The sequence below is a fragment of the Lissotriton helveticus genome, chromosome 2_1, assembly GCF_964261635.1.
Source record: "Lissotriton helveticus chromosome 2_1, aLisHel1.1, whole genome shotgun sequence".
In the NCBI taxonomy this organism is placed as follows: domain Eukaryota; kingdom Metazoa; phylum Chordata; class Amphibia; order Caudata; family Salamandridae; genus Lissotriton; species Lissotriton helveticus.
In genome coordinates, this window is record NC_136059.1 from 1,208,164,684 (window position 1) to 1,208,178,331 (window position 13,648).

A 13,648-nucleotide genomic window follows, 5' to 3' on the forward strand; every position below is an offset into this window, starting at 1 on the left:
ATACCCAATCATGGGCACATCAAGTTTCAAATACTCATCTGAAAATTAGTTGAATATGTTAGGGAGTATTCAGGTTCTCACATAAAATTGGCAGCAGACCAGTTAAGGAAATGGTTGAAATATACAAAGCGAGAGGTGTATCAATCGCTACCTATGGGGGAGGTCCATGGGGTTATGCATATAGCAGACCGCTTCAGGTGGAAGAGACCTGTTTCCTCAAACATCTGTTGTGTGTAGCTGGTTCTGCATCAACTTTTATAATCCACAAGGAACCTGGGCTATAATTTCTGGAGGACATATTAGCTCTGAAATACTTAATACTATGGCAGTCCATCTGGGCAGAAACTGAAACCAGTTTTACTAATTCCTTTATTTTAGACTGCCTTTCTCTAGACCATATTCTTAAGATCCCTTGGTTGTCATACATAAATTAATCTTTTACCTTATTCTTAAACTTGCTTGTCCTGAGTGATCCCCAAAGAAGCCCTTCCATTCAGAAAAGTGTGATCAAGGCTTCCTTTATGAACTACAGAATGGAGTGCAGAATGTGTGAAGAATCTAGGAAGCACACAGTTATATTATATGTATCGAGCAATTTGCCTAAGGGATGCCAATCTTACCTGATCTAGGCAACTTATGTTCAGCACCATTTTGTTTTAACTAGATTGTGGCTGGGCACAGTAGATCATTTGGTTGCCTTCCCTGATCTGAAAAATGGGCATCAATCATAACTCCCTTCCTCTGTGATGGAGTATCGATAAAAAGCATGCAGCACTTAATTTTATTCTGTGGTTTTTATGTGGGTTTGAGGAGACGTTATCTAAAATTGATTTTCCTCACACAAAACATCAGGGATTTTAAAGCTGCTTTACACTATATATTTTCACTTAAAAATCCCTTTTTTATGTCCCAGTACTGCACTCTAAATATGGGGTGCCAAACATTTTTGGGAATATATTGTATCGTAGTGTTGTAAATGAATGGGGGCAATTTGATTGTTTCTACTTTTACTGTCTTTGGTTTTAATGTTTATATTTATTGATGATGTGCTTTATGAACATTCATGGTCACTGCACTTGTGCCGAATGAAGATATGACTCGATTCAACTGTTCTTTGAAATGCTGTCAGACTGCTGCTCTGCTGTGCTGACCAGCTGCCCTCTTGCCTGTGCGAGAAGGACTGGACCTGCATCTATTGAACCCAGGACCCCAAAGTGACTCCAAGGACTGGTTGGCTGGCATTCTGACTAGAGACGTAGGGAGAAAAGGCTCCAACAACCTCGAACCCCGCACCTGGACTCTGCCGTCTGTGAGTCTACCCTGCCAAGTGGTGCCATCCAAGTCCTGCACCCTTGGAAGTGGACCTAAGGTGCTCTGACAACCTCTGTGGATCTTGTGGAACCAACACATCTTGTCTGCTGTATGGTGCAACCCAGAGCACAACTGACGCATCACCGCTGCTGCGAAGATCACCTCATTGCAAAGACCTATATCACAATGCAGCCTGCAGCCTCATCAGAACGGCTGCTGCGCGACGCATCCTCGGCACAGACCCTCTCATCTCTTGTTGGCTACAGTCTTGACGATGATGTCAGACTCTCCATTGCAGCCTTGAAGATCCTCCAAACCAACGCATTGCCCCGACTGTGCAACTCACTCTTAACGCGAGACTTCGCAATTACAACCCCTTGTCGATGGGATCCTTGTTGACGAAGCAGGACCTTGTATCGCAGCAGGGCTGCATCTTGGAAGAGACACATCTTCGATGCGGATCCTTGCAACGCTGCGCAAACTAGTATTTAAGGTACTTTGTTCAACGGGCCTAACTGGCCCCCCGTATCCATCCCTCACTCCATCACAGTCAGCCTGAACTTAGGACTTGTCCTGGTCTGGTGCAATCAGATATCCACAGCTGCGGTCGGAAGTGGGTGTACCTGCAGGGCGGTGACGTGGGAAGGGGGAGGGTAAGGGTGGGGGGTAGTAATCTATGGATTGCGGAGCTTTACAGGTAAGTAAACATATAAAGAAATAAAACGAATTTTGTTGCGTGCACGGCATCCCCAAATGCAATGCAGTGAGTGCAACAAAATTTGTTTGATTCATTTATATGTTTACTTACCTGTAACGCTCCGTAATCCATAGATTACTACCCGCCCTGCCCCTCCCCCTCCCCACGTCACCGCCCTGCAGGTGCACCCACCGGGCTGGATATCCACAGTTAGCGCTTTGTGCTTCTTAGAACTATTTTTACTGAAACATCAAACATATCATATCTCCAGTTCTACTGATTGGATTATTGTTGTTTTTTTTTTTTTTTTTTTTTTTTTTATCCTCATTTGTGTGCATAGCTCCAATCTATCAATACCGAGAAGAAAACCACCACAGAGCGAATAGCCAGAAGGTCTTGTACTGTGCCAACTCAGCCATATAGCTGGTGAGGGATTTATCTATCGAGAGGTACGGTCAGTTCCCCTTTGGCACTAAATACAGCGACCACTCTTAGACTCGCTTAAGATGATACCTCAGTTGATAGAGCCCGAATCATCGAGACCCCCTTGAAATTTAGACTAATAGTCTTGATAGCCAAGGTAGGCAATGCTCACATTAATCATAGGACCTGGGGAAAAAAAAAAAAAAAACCCCAGGTAAAGGTCACGACTAACCAAGCATTGCCCAATATGCTCTAGTGTTCGGGTTTCCTACCCTGGCTAAGTCCAGCTTAGAAATTTGGAGGAGTGATGTTCGCCATTCATGCGCAGTAGGTGGTAAAGCGTCTTTCCAGTGTCTACATATCTCCCTACGTGCTGCAAGGATAGCATAAAATATTAATCTTGTTGCTGCATCATGAGTATTGTTTCTCAGACCAAAAATCACAAGCTTGAGGTCTATTGTAATGTTTTCGCCCACAGAATGCGACAACTTGTTTTTAATGACTTCCCAATATTCAGATAAACTTGGGCATTCCAAAAACATATGTGTATCGGTTGCTGCAACAAGCCCACATCTAGGACATGAAACTGGGCCAGTTAATGAGAATTTTGTTAACCTATGGGGGGAATAATATGCCCTATGCAAGGTGAAGAGATGATTCCGACGAAGCCACGATGGTTTAACTAAATCCCAGAGCAATGAACAAGAAGCACTCCAGAGCTCTTCCACTTCCAGCCCCGGCATTAATTCTGCCCATAAGTTTGTTGGTAGTTGAAAACTAATATCAATTTCATCTAATATTTTGTTATACCACCGGGAGATTTCTTTTTTCGCCACTGGGTTATCTAATAAGGAAGTTATCAAGTCACTGACACCACCTATAGGCTGCTTACAACGTCTCATTGACTGACCATAATATGTCTGAGCCCAGCTAGAAATCTGAATATATTTAAATCTTGACAACTCAGGGCCGACTTTGTTAATAAGATAGTCCCATGGGAGTAGAGCCCCATCCATAAACAAGTCGTCCCAACAGTTAATACCAGCTTCTAGTAGGGGTTTGTTTAGGGCGTCTGTTGTCCATAAGGGGGGGGCGGGTAAATTCCATATCGATGCCCTAGCTGAATAGTAGCCAATCTTAATCGCTTGTCTTATTTTGTACCAAGTAGATACAAAACCATTTAGAATTTTCAGTTTAATTTTTTTAAAGAATTTGGGGTCACTGAACTTAAACAAGAAACCGGAATGATTAACACCCTCACTAAGCAGTAGAGTAGAAAAAAGAGGGCCCATCCCACTGGATAGCGGAGTTTTAAGCAACATACGCATGTGCGATAATTGAAAGGCCCATGCGTATATTTGAATGTCTGGTCCAGCCAGCCCTCCCTTCTCCCTCCGTCGTCTTATTTTTTTCCACGAGATTCTGGCACTTTTGTTGTTCCAAATAAAACTAGTGATAGCACTCTGTAGCTTGGAAATTAATTTTGAATCAAAATAAAGTGGAATTGAATTAAATAAAAAGGAAACTTTCGGTAGGATACTCATCTTCACCAGATTAAGCTTTCCCAGAACAGAAAGCGGGAGATGAGACCAATCTCTCATGAGTTTCCTGCACTCTGTGGCGACTTTATTGAAATTGAGAGAGGCGATTACATTGATATCCTCAACTATATTCACCCCTAAATAACGAATTTGACTTTTAAATGTCCCATTATTATTAGTTCTGTTACTGATTGGATTATTGTTGTTTTGCTCTTTTTTATTTATGAAAAGAAATGACTCTATTTTTTTAATCTGGTGTGGGATCTTTTTGTGGTGTGTTTTTACTGTGTTACTGTTTAAATTGTTTCACAAATACTTAACAAATTGTCTCTGAATTAAGCCTGACTGTTCTGTGTCAACCTTCTTGAGGGTTGAGCACAAGTTAGAGAGTACAAGTACTTTACCATTGGTTAGCAGTGGTAAAGTGTGCAGAGTCCAAAGGCCAACAAAAAAAATCACCAAAAATGGAGGAGTGAAGCCAGAAAGTCTGGGGATGACCCAACAGAAAGGGCCAAGTCTAATAAGAACCCTCTTCAGCCACAAAGCTGCATTCAAAACAACGCAGGCGGCTTTTTTTAAAGAAAATATCTGATCCTCCGTTAACTCCTCTAGGGAAACATTCCGCATTGTTAAAAAACTTCTGAAAGTCCCCGACCCAACTCCTGCCCTTGTCCCCTCTGGTCATTGAAGTAACGATCTGGCAGAATTCTTTGCCACTAAAATCCAAAACATTTAAAAATTGCTTCCAACCATCAATAATGACCACTTACCAGAGCCCCGTTTATCAGAACCTCAGAATAATTCCCATTCCTTAGACTCTTTTAGTCCTCTCACAATGGAGCTACTTCCTCCTATTTTAGAATCAATCAAGAGCGGCTCTCCGCTCAACCCGTTGCCGTTTAACATCTTGAAGTCAGCGGCACCCACCATCATCTCCCCTATTACCAACCTAATTAATGCCTCTCTTACACAGGGCATAGTTTCACTGAACTGGAAAATGGCCATAGTAAAGGCACTGTTAAAAAAAAACACCTTGATCTAACTGCGATGAATAACTATCGTCCCATCTCTTTGCTACCCGGAATTATCAAGGTGGCAGAAAAATGTATTAACCGCCAGCTATCCGCCTTCCTTGAGTCCAGTGCACTTCTCCACTACTCTCAGACGGGCTTCCAAACGGGTCAGGGCACTGAAACCGCACTGATTGCAGTTGTGGAAGAGGCAAGAAAGATCCTTGACTCTGGAGTTTCAGCAGCTGTGATCCTCCTGGACCTAAGTACAGCCTTTGATACGGTGAATCACCGTATCTTGGGACACCGGCTTAACAGAGTAGGGGTTACTAGCTCGGCCCTATCCTGGCTGAAGTAATTCCTGGAAAATAGAACCTTCCAGGTCCTTGAGGGTAACACCCGTTCCCGAGCTATTCCACTCCACTGTAGGGTTCCCTAGGGCTCGTCCCTGAGCCCCACACTTTTTAATGTGTATATGGCTCCACTGGAGGATATAGTAGCCCCTTTTGGAATCAACCTGGTCACTTACGCAGATGATACCCAACTTGTTGTATCTCTGAATCAGTTGGACCAATCCCGGGAAAATCTATGCTCCTGTCTTTAAGAAATTACAAGCTGGATGAACAGATCACACCTGAAACTTAACGGTGAAAACAATGAGCTTTTGGTGCTGAACAACCAGTTAAAACGTACCCCTTACTCTATGTGGCCGAGAGGTATGGGTCCAGCACCCACCCCAACACAAGAGATAAAAAGTTTGGCATTTGGCTCGACCAGGACCTCACCTTTCAAACTCAAGCAAGGAAAACTGCGGGAGCCTGTTTTGGCCTGCTTCAAACTACGCAGAAAATACTTCCTCTTCCACCTGCCAATTCTAGAAAACGTCTTATTCAGGGGCTTAGCCTCTCCAGACTGGACTATGGCAACGCCCTTTATCTCGGTGTCCCTAAAACAGTCATTGCCAAACTCCAAGTAGTCCAGAACTCGGCATCTAGACTTCTCACAGACACCAAAAATCGGTGCTCTGCCAAACCTGCATTAAGCTCCCTTCACTGGCTCCCGATCCAGGAGAGAGTTAACTTCAAATCTCTTTGCATTACACACAAAATCCTCCAGGGAAAGGGCCCCCCAATCTTAAGAGCTTTGATTAAACCTTACAAAGCCAATAGAAAGCTATACTCTGACCACCTTTACTTAGCTGATACCCACAGAATCAAGAAGGAGCGGACAGGGGATCGCCTCTTCTCCTACAATGCCTCCAGGCTGTGGAATTCCCTGCCACTTACCTTCCGCAGGGAAACCAACCTGTTAACATTATGCAAACAACTGAAAACCTGGCTCTTCCCTTAATTTAATCTGTGCTTTGATCAGTTCCGCAGCGCTGGGATGCCTCCGGGTAGCCATGTGCTATATAAATCCTATTCCAATTCCAAAAGCCAGAGTAGACTAATCAACACCTTAAGGGGCTTCACGGCTTCGGTGGTAGAATATAGACGAAGGCCCTTTTATGCAGGGTCACTTGTCAGTTGTACACCTCTCTGAGTTTGGTTGCATCCCTATGTCTCTAAACTGACCCATGGGGAACCCTTCTCCTCATCTGTCGACCCCATCAGTGCAGCTCCTAACCTTGACTTGCTCACAGATGCATCCCAATAGGCAGGCAATACCACCATGGCCAACAAAGTGATGTGGCCCACTCCACCCCTTGGATCAGACGTCTGTTCCCAACCCAAGGAAAACTCTGTTCATAAAGACAGTAACCAACAAAGACCATTGGCAGGTGTCAGAGTCAAGAGCCAGGTCCCAGGCCATCCATTGTTCTCTTATCTCTGAGGTTTAGCAGAGTGAGCAGCAGTAGCCCTGGGTGTCTTGCACCAAACTTCCACTCTATGTCCCACCATTTCAGGGGTGGTATCCTGAGGCTGGCCAATCAGTCTAGGGTCTGTTTCCTTAGGCTGAACAGGGGAGAGGTGTGAGTCCTCCCTCACATGCCCCTCCATCTAGGCCCCTGTTCCCTCTGCTTGGGAGGGGCACCCCCAGAAAACTTAACTGTCAGGGTGCCCTGGGCAGCCGTCCCTTGCAGTTCCCGGGAGCAACTCATTCCACAGAATGCTGTCGATAGGCATCTGCGGACAAGCTATGACCCTCCTCTGGGCCATCTCCTCACTTCTCTACAGGGATCCTGTGCATCTGCTAAGTCACCTCATAAGCTTTAAACCATTTGTCAATGTCATCCCCCACAACAAAATCAGACACTGGAACTTTAGGGATATGGACCCTGTTGTCTCCAGAAGGCACTGTATGTATGATGCCACTGTTATTGCTGGACTCCACTTGCTTAGCTCTGATGTCCAGCTCTCTGAGACTTAGTTCATGGGCAATTCTCCTTTCCTCCCTCGTTAGTCTCATCTCCTCCAAGGCTTTCTAAGCCTTCTTTGTCTCCATTGCCAGTTTTTTTCTGCCATCTTTAGGTTGGACATCTCCAGCCTAAACTCTCTCTCCTCCCTCTTCTCTGCCAGTTCTGTGGACAAGTTGTAGGAGACACATTGCTCCCTGCCCAGGCAGGGGGCTTTACTTCAGGGTCCAAGTCATCCCTATTAACTGAAGGCTGGATCTCAGAGAGGCCCCCTCCTTGTCCTTCCATCACATCATCCCATCTGTGGCTTTCACCCCGGAGTCATGGGCTTCCGCCCAGGCCCTCAGCGCCTTTTGGAGCTCCACCTTCCTGGTGGTGCTTTTTCCTGGAATTCCCCTCTCCTTGCAGAACTCCTTGAGCTGGGCCACAGTGTAGGCTTCCATTTTGGCTAGCTCGAATTCCATACTTGAAGGTGCACATTCAGATACAACAGTCAGGGGAAGAATTTTGAAAAAATCAAAAAGAAGCCAGCGAAGGAGAATTCAAACTTTAACTGATTTTAGATATGGGATTGAAGTGTACACCAAATCACTGCATGGCACGGCACAAACACAAGTCCTGATCCTAACCGCTGATCACCAAAGTGAGAAATTGTGTTGCTGGTTGACTGGGGTGGGAGCCTTGGCCAAGCAGCAACTACAATCCTTGTCCCGGTAAGGCACGAGCAAACTCCAAATTTACCTGTGCTCAAACCCCTGGTAGCTTGGCACAGATCAGTCAAGCTAAACTTAGAGGCAATGTGCAAAGTATTTGTGCAACACTTCAAACAATAAATATGTGAAAGAAGCACCACAAGGATCCCACCCCAGGTTAAAGCAAACAATAGAGACACATTTTATAAATAAAACACGCTACCAGGGGGTTTGCTTGTGGTTTGTGCTTGACCAGAACCCACACCTCAGTCAACTAGTAACTCAATTTCTCATGCTAACTTAATTTTTCACATGCTTTATATTTTTAAATAAAAATTATCATTTTCCCAGGATCACAATGTGGTTTGCTTACTTACTTTTACAATATCAGTTACTGTGATTTCTGCTTTCTCGAGCATAAGGGATAGAAATGGGAGGGTTTTAACTTTCCACATGTATTTAAGAGGTAATGGTCCCCTGCAGTGGGTCACTGCACTACTCCACTCCCTGAACTTTAAACATGTATACACATCACTAACACATGATAAGAAGCCAGTGAGTGTCTCCAGATAGAAAGGCACGTGATCGTAGCTCATTTCATAATTACTTGGTTGTTTATGACATCTTTGGTAGTCTCCAGCTTTATTTTGTAACTAGCAGCCCGTCCCAACGTTGTCCGGGTATGAAATAGAATGTGTGTAATGTGTGTATTTGGCAAGGGCAATTTATTTTAAAATCTCGCGGTAGACAAAATGTTTTGTTTCATTAGAATAGGGACGGAGAAAGCCCAGCTGCAGCTCTGGTTGATGCTAGCAGGCGCGTGTAATTGGTGTAGTGATCCGCCGCCTGAGCCCGGCTACAGCCCTGGTTGATCTTAGCAGGCGCGTGTAATGTCGTTGAATGAGAGAGTTATCAGCCACGGGTAAATCCGTTTAATGAGAGAGTTGAGTTACAGCGAGTAGGAGAGGCTGTAGTAATTGTCCCCGCAGACACGCTCATTTTCGTGTTCCCCCGCTTGAGGCCCAGATGCAGGCCTGTTTGATGTTAGCAGGCGCGTGTTCCCCCGCTTGAGGCTCAGCTGCAACCCTGGTTGATGTTATCAGGCGCGTGTAATTCGTGTACTGATCTGCCGCCTGAGCCCGGCTAGAGCCCTGTTTGATGGTAGCAGGCGCGTGTAATTTCGTTGAATGAGAGAGTTCAGTAACAGCGCGCAGGAGAGGCTGCAGTAACGTTACTTACCAGGCCTCCAGGTGAACGCGTTTGTCACGCCCCCAGCACACGGCCACAGCAGACGATCTTCTGATTAATGTACGACCCACATGGCATGAAGGGCGGAACGTAGCACACGCCCCCAGCGTGCCCCTTGATGCGGCGCAATTGCGTTCACATGGCATGAAGGCCGGACACACGCCCCCAGTGTTTCTCATACCCCCAGCGTGCCCCTTGATGCTGCGCAGCAACGCAATTGGCGCTTGTATGTACGACTCACATGGCATGAAAGGTGGACACACGCCCCCAGCGTGTGTCACGCCCCCAGCGTTTGTCACGCCCCCAGCACACGCCCACAGCCCACGATGTGATGGCCGTACCACACGCCCCCAGCATTAGTCACGCCCCCCAGCCCACGCCCACAGCACAACGCAGACACGCCCACAAGGGACTACTTTGCTGTCACGGTTCTTTTACCTTTTAAATGTATAGAGGAGTTGGCCTAACGGCTAAGGCGCTCGACCTCGGACCTGGGGATCTGGGTTCGAGTCTTGGTAATGATGCCAAACATCCTGTGATTCTGGGCAAATCACTTAATCTCCCCATGCCTAACAAAAATTAATGTGTGTCCTCATGTAACGTAACTGGTGCTATGTAAAGCGCTCAGATACCTGATTCAGTTCGGGTCAAGTTCACGCTATATAAAACTCTACAAGAAAATATATATATGGTGGCCGTCTGCATAGCCTATGTTCTTCTGCTGCAACTGCCCTTTCCAACGCTGTATTGGGTGTTGTGATAGGTGCTGTGGTTACTGAGATTACCCACCCCAAAGGTTTGGGTTCTCTTTTTATAATATTAGTATGGATTTGGTGTGAAAGGTGTATTGATGTAGAGAATAGATCTCTGGAGGCAGACAGGTACATACGCTGAAATATATATTACCATGTCGATCCGTACAGCAGATAGGTAATCGGGTACGTGAGTCTGGATGTTATCAGCTCAGTCTCAGGGTGGTATCTACTGGATCAAATTCACAGACACAGAATCATGAAGAATTATTAAATGTCACACACAGAACTCTGACACCTTTGGGTAAAGTCCGCGCTATATAAAATTGCATTAAATAAATGACAAGACGTGACATCATGACAAAGAAGGAACCAAGGGTCAGACACAAGATACATCAGTTAAGGTGCCTTTTTTCATAATTCAAATCAACTCATTACAAAGCCCATGCAAAACAACTGTGGTTAAAGGCCATTAAGGTAACCTTCAGTCACCAGTGCAGTGAAAATAACAGGTCCATTGTCTGAGGGCCCTTTTAATCCCCCTTACAGAGCAAACAGTCATGCTTTTATTTGTTTATTATCCAAGTAACTCTGTTTATCAAATACTTTTTCTCTTATGCTAGACCATGTTCCTTAATATTATTTGTTTCTCCATTCTTAATTCCAGAGGTAAACTGCATCCCCAGTTGGGGAAACGCCATTTACAACACAGGCTGAGCCACCCGTGCCATTACAACGGAAGTGGAACAACCCTTGCCTAATCTACGCATATGCCTTAACCATGCATTTATGTAGTTGTAGCTTTAAAATAGAGACAGTACCTACCGTAGCCCTCGCGTTTAGAAATATGATGAGATGTATGAGAAACCATCCCACTACTAACCAGGGACTTCCTGGTGACGTTCTGGGTCCGTCCACACTCTGATAAAGCCTGCCTTCTTAAAGCAAGGGTTACATGCAAGGGGAGGGGAGCAAGGAGGGCTGGACTGGCCATAGCAGGCACCGGGCATTTCCCCGGTAGGCCGCTAGGGTGGGCCAGTTTTGGGCTGCTGGGGGGCTATTTCTGTTATCGGGTATCAGCAATATCGGCCCCCTGTAACAAAATCCGCTAATACCGGCCCTCGCAAACTATCTTGGCTGCACTCCCCCTCAACCCGGGGGGGGGGGGGGGGGGGGGGGGGGGGTTGGGTGGCAGAGCAGTTTGCCAGGGCCGGTTTCTGTTCCCGGTCCGTCCCTGGGTGCAAGAGTATCTCTGAGCTCATTAACCCCTGTGCTGCTCATCCACTCTAGCTACACGGGCTGTGAGAAGGGAGGTCATCAGCTTTCTGAAGCCAGGAGGGATTTTTCAAATGCGATCATTAAACTTAGCAGGGAGGACCTAGAGTTCTCAAAGAGGTGCCATGATTCAGAAATACCTCCATCTGCAGCTCACCCTTATTCCTCACAGTGCGGTCGCATTCTTACACAATTTGACACCAGCAATTCTGCTTTAGAGAGGAAACTTTCATGCCTTTTGCTTAGGAAAATCACCAGAGCGTGATTTTATTTTGAGATAGATGACTTATCACAGGAACCATCTGCTTTCCAGGAGGTATTGTAAGTGATTTCATTGAGTTTCTTTGAAACAATATGCCTTTCAAGTACAATAGAACGAACGGAAGGACTAAAATACATAGTCACGCATGAGGTAGCTTGTTCCAGTCTTACATTAAAAAATGACAAAAGAATAGGGTTAATTAAAACAATAAAAAAACTACTTGCACATTGACTTGGGTTATTGGCGCTGTTCCAGATTGATGATGCTGGAAATGTCTGTATCGTACTAAGAAAATTCCCTATAAATGTTTTAATTAAAGTCACAGCCCGGTCGGTGTGGCCGAATGCCAAACAGGGCTGATGCGTCATCGACAAGAAACCAGTACAAGCCTTATAATCAGACAAATGTCACACGTAGAGGAACCAGCCAAATTGAAACATAGCTCGAATAGAAACAGGAGGTTTTTTTTGCAGAATGTCGTTTATTGTTCATGAAAAGATGTGAGTTTGAGGCAAGTGAATGCCGAGAGAAAGAGTCCCTTCAGCAATCATTAGAAAAATCAGCACCATTACATGACAAATGGCAGCCAAAATGGCATCCTTGAGGTTTAGTAGCGCAGTGAATGAGGAGGAGTTCCCAAGATGGCGTTGGTCTGAGCGCACCCAGAAACCTCCACTTTTGCTCTCTGGAACTGAAGTAGCCATGTTGATTGCAACAGTATGAGGAGTAACGCGGTATGAAGAGAAAGAACATGACAAGTTGCGCAGCTGCAGCATAGCTGCAAGGAACAGTGGGGCATATTTACAAGCCCCTATTGCCACACGAACGTCACTTTTTATGACGTTCAGGTGGTAATAGGAGCTTCGCCTTATTCATAAGGCGGCGTTATGCGGCTTAACTCTGCCTTGTGAATGAGGCCCACTTTCACACTACACCTAGCATGAAAGGGGGTGGCAAAGGGTGTTTGGGTGGGCGTTCCACCCCAACACCCATTCATTTTGACGCTGCCCCATATTTACGAGGCTGGCGTAAATATGGGGCAGGGCCAAAATTAAGGCTGGAGAAAACCTGGTCTAAACCTGGCGAAGCTTTATTTCTCCTCGTTTTTGCTCTTTATATGTGTGTTGCATTTTTCAGCACACATCGAAACAGCAAATCGCTATGGATTGTTTATGTGCAGTAAGGTGTCCCTTCCTGCACATAAACAATCTTCAAAAATAAATGAACTATTGCAACTTCTATGTGTTCTGCATTCTGCAGCACACATAGAAGTTAAAAACGCTATTACTGATTGTTTATGTGCAGGAAGGGACACCTTCCTACACATAAACAATCTTTCCCTCCAACGCAGGCACCTTAGCACAATGGTGCAAGAGTGCAGGTGTTGGTGCTAGGCAGCTACATTTAGCGCCAGCGCTAAGGGAAAGGCAGTGGTGCATCGCATTCTTGTGAATATGGTGCATCCCTGGGTTTGGAAACTGTTGGAGCACGGCGTTAGCCTTCTTGGCTTAACGCCGAGCTCCGACAGTTTCCTAGTAAATATGCCCCAGTGTATCTTGCTTGTAGGAACAAGCAGCTGTAGGTGAGTAGCTCAGACAAACACACTAAAACTTGGCTAAATACAAAAGGGGCTGGGTAACCTTAGAGCAGAACCCGAGCAAATAAGCTTTTGTAGCAATCACCACCACTGCAAATGGGACTGGGAAAATTCTGCATTGCAGACTCAGAGCTTGGAGGCACACAGTTTAGATGAGAAGCCACAGGTGGAATACCATAAAGATTTTTTGTAAGGAAAATAGAGGCTGATACTTCTCCACTCACCGGTACATTTGACACTTTTGAAGGTACAGTTATCTCACTGAGGGACATCACCAAAAACAGTGATAGCAGAGTACGATGTGGATATAGAAGCAAAGCAATCTTTAGATGCAGCCAACAACATCATGGGGCTGTGGGCCGCAAGAGAGATGATTGAGCCCACAAGTGCAGATAACTGAACACAGCCTTATTCTAACAAGGGCTTGCGAGGAAAAGATCCAACTGGTACATGCACAGGGAAGCGAGAGAAGTGCCTTGACCGC

The 13,648-nt window shown here is 45.6% G+C and overlaps 1 protein-coding gene across 1 annotated transcript in view; it reads right to left on the reverse strand.

Moving 5' to 3' along the window:
• MTTP (microsomal triglyceride transfer protein) overlaps positions 1 to 13,648 on the reverse strand; it is a 324,058-nt gene that overhangs the window by 231,099 nt on the left and 79,311 nt on the right. The window lies entirely within an intron of this gene.